A 3,335-nucleotide genomic window follows, 5' to 3' on the forward strand; every position below is an offset into this window, starting at 1 on the left:
CCATAGATACAGTGGAGGAGTGAGCATAGTCACCCTAATACAGAAGGCATGTTACTGTCGGGATCACTATGTGAAAAAAGGAATAAATCCTAAAATAGGAAATTAGTGCAGCCACCACATCTAAGGACTGATAAACATTAATAATTGTTTTTGTTCTTGGGTAAACTGTAGATATACTTTAAGGTAACATGCAATTAAGTTGGTATGCTCAATGCAATTAAAACCTTTTGTACTTACTAATACATTTCAGTGGTGGGCTCCATCCACGTGATGTGCATTTCCTGGGCTCTTCTGGATTGTGCTCAATTTGGTATCCTTCATTGCATGTGAGTTCAACAGTCTCTCCATCTCTGTATGTTTCCTTGGTATATCTGACATTACCATTTTTCACAGTTTCTTGGTAGCAAACAATTTCTAAAAGTTAAAAAACAGTTTGCTATTAATACTATAAAACTATAACTTGAAATATGAAAATTACAAAATGGACAGCTGCAGCAAATGTGGTGCTTCAATATAGCTTAGTTAATTGTGCACAACAGTGGATATTAGAGTAATTCTCTTTACTGACACGTTGTTCAAAAATGTAAAAAAGATTTGCTATATATGTGTGAAGCCTTTTCAAAGCCAGTAAAGCAGGTAACAAGAGTTTTAAGGTTTTGTCCAGGAAGAAAACTCACCTGACAAGATGTGCCAGCAAATACCTGCAGCAGTTGTTAGTACCCCCTGCTTCATTTGAATGTCTTGCCATTTTGACAGGCAAAGCTTCAACAGTTTCACTTAGGGGCTGATGTATAAAGGCTTCATCCAGCGTATAAGTGGGTGAACACCATTTGCATGGAATTACAAAATGGAGCTAGAGGAGCATAGGAATTTCTTGAGTAAAATCTAGTGGCTGTAATGCCATGCAAATGACTTTCACCCAGCTATATGCCGGAGCAAACTTTTATACATCAGCCCCTTACTGTCAGGCCCCGTTAAATCCCTTTATCACTGCTGTATGATGGGCTGCCTCAATGGCCAATAGGAATGTGCATGAAGCAGGCTTCAGCAGTACCTGAACATGTCGGAGCTCTGTCTGTTAGAATGAACCAGCATTCAGGAAAAGCAGAAGGTACTGAAATCAGTTTCAGGTATGTTTAGGCACCTCATACCCTCCACCCTCCTCAGATATTTTTCACCCTGAGGCATTTTTCAGGTTTTATCTTTTCTGGCTTTGTAAATGCCACGACCATGAGAAGATTAATCTGAATACCCTTTGTGAGGTGAACCTTTTTGACTTTCTGGATTACCAGTTCCTTCTTTTGGAACATTTATTGAAATGTGCAGTTGCCAGGCAGTCCTGCTTCCTCTTCAGTAACTAAAGCCTAATTCTTGATCTGACTTGTTGCTTTAAAACAAAGAAAATGAGAGTAGCACAAGCAGCCTTGTTAAAAAAAGTTTTAAAACACTCACAAACAAGATTCCAAAAGATGGTTTAGTATAAAAAATGGCCTTCAGATCTAATCCCTCTAGGCAGTAAAGACATGGTCAAGGCCAAATGTAGACCGTTGGAGCTCAGTAGCCAACATCAGTAAGAAGGACCAAGCAGTGCACAAACCAACTCTGTCCCTTCTGGAAATGGCATCACATGGTGCAGGAACACATTTCTGGAATAGCACTTTCCCTTATCAGCTGTATACAGTGCTTCGCACAGTGCTGTATTGTGCTACTCTATTGTAAATTGCATTGTGGTGGGCTACCAATTAGTGTACCCCATCTGTATTACAGTGCACAGACGCATAGACCCAAAAGTGTTTTTTGGACAACCTTTTTGTGTGTGGCAGCAACAACCTCAGTTGCTATTTAGCTGCCCCTGCCCACTTTGCAGTTTTTGCTTGTTTTATTTGTTTTTTTTTTTCTTTTATTTCATGTTGGTATACCTTTTTGTATTTACAGCTAGCTAAGTTAAAACAAAAAAAGTTAAAAATGAAAATAGAAAATACATTCATCAACATATTTGAAAAAGCAAACATTAGATTTTTGTTCAAACAGTGCCTACAGATAAAGGTGAAATACTTGAACACAGGACATATAAAGTTGACATGGTGTTTTCATTCTCTTAATCCAAATTAACAAAAATGCAAATTACATGGACAAAGTATAAACATATATTTACTGCTACTTCAAATTCGTGAAATTAGAATTCGGAGTTCCAGGTTAGATGTCCATGATTAGAACCTTTTTAGGGGATCTGCAAATGAAATCTATCTGTTTTAAACCTCAGACATCTAGAGTCTGGTGTGCACTTTAGTATAGATGTGTACAGTGCAAGCATGCCAAGATCAAAAGAGCCCTCAGAAAAAAAGGTTATGAATGCCTATGAATCTGGCAGGAGATTTAAAAAGATTGCCAAATTATTTAAAATCGATGATTATACTGTAGGGAAACTCTACAACTGGTGTAGATTTAAAGTGACTGCTAATTTGGGAGGTCAGAAAAATCAGCCCAAGAGCTGAATGTTTGATGCTAAAAGAATGCTATAAAATGGCAAGTGCACAAATAATGGCTTTGCATTTGGAAGGGCATTCCTCAATATATCCATTGCTATATATGCTCCAAGATGGAGGCTGTTAATAGATTACAGTTAGGAACACACTATACAGAGGATCCCTGACGACACAGTGTGACTTCCACATATTTTGCAAAAGTTTTGCAAAAACAATTTGTTTATAATGCAAAATGTTAAACAGTGTAATTATTATTATTATTTTTTTGCAGGTAGGTTGGTAAGTGTGCTCTGAAATTTTTGTGTTTGAACTGATGCTAAAAGAAGTCTAAAAATGTCATTGCGGAATCTGCAGGTAACTCAAGCAACAATTGGTATCAAAGTGCATGGATCTACTTTCAGAAATAGACTGAACCAATTTAACCTGCCTGGTAAGTGCGCCAGGAAAAAAAATCTCTGCTGTCCACAAAGAACATTATCACATAATTTGCCACTAAATATATAGGTAAAGACAAATCCTTCTGAAACAACATGCTGTGGCCTGATAAATCAAAGTGTAGTGGGGATATTGTCATTTCCCTTTTAACCTCTCTGGCGGTATGATTATTCAGGATTTTAGCATCCGAAAGCGGTACATTGTTTTTCATGGACATTTGTTGTTTTATATTGTAGGCCTGTAATTCTTAGTAAATCTTAGGAATAACTCACCTAAATCTGCCCAAACAAGAGTCCAGTAGACATCCCAGGTATGCTAACGTTTGAAACACAAAATTAAAAAATTATAATATAATAAATTATAAATAATTATAAGAAATTATAATATGATAAATAATTATGAATAATTATAAAC

General features: G+C 36.6%; 1 long non-coding RNA gene across 1 annotated transcript in view; it reads right to left on the bottom strand.

Annotated features, from left to right (window-relative positions):
- Nucleotides 1–236: 236 nt before the first annotated feature.
- Nucleotides 237–3,335, bottom strand: part of LOC108790017 — a 37,795-nt gene continuing 34,696 nt past the window's right edge. The window contains exon 2 of the long non-coding RNA XR_001941432.1: nt 237–414. This is a non-coding gene — a long non-coding RNA (uncharacterized LOC108790017). The remainder of the gene's footprint in view (nt 415–3,335) is intronic.

This window comes from Nanorana parkeri, unplaced genomic scaffold (assembly GCF_000935625.1).
Source record: "Nanorana parkeri isolate BGI_ZX_2015 unplaced genomic scaffold, ASM93562v1 scaffold438, whole genome shotgun sequence".
NCBI classification, from domain to species: Eukaryota; Metazoa; Chordata; class Amphibia; order Anura; family Dicroglossidae; genus Nanorana; species Nanorana parkeri.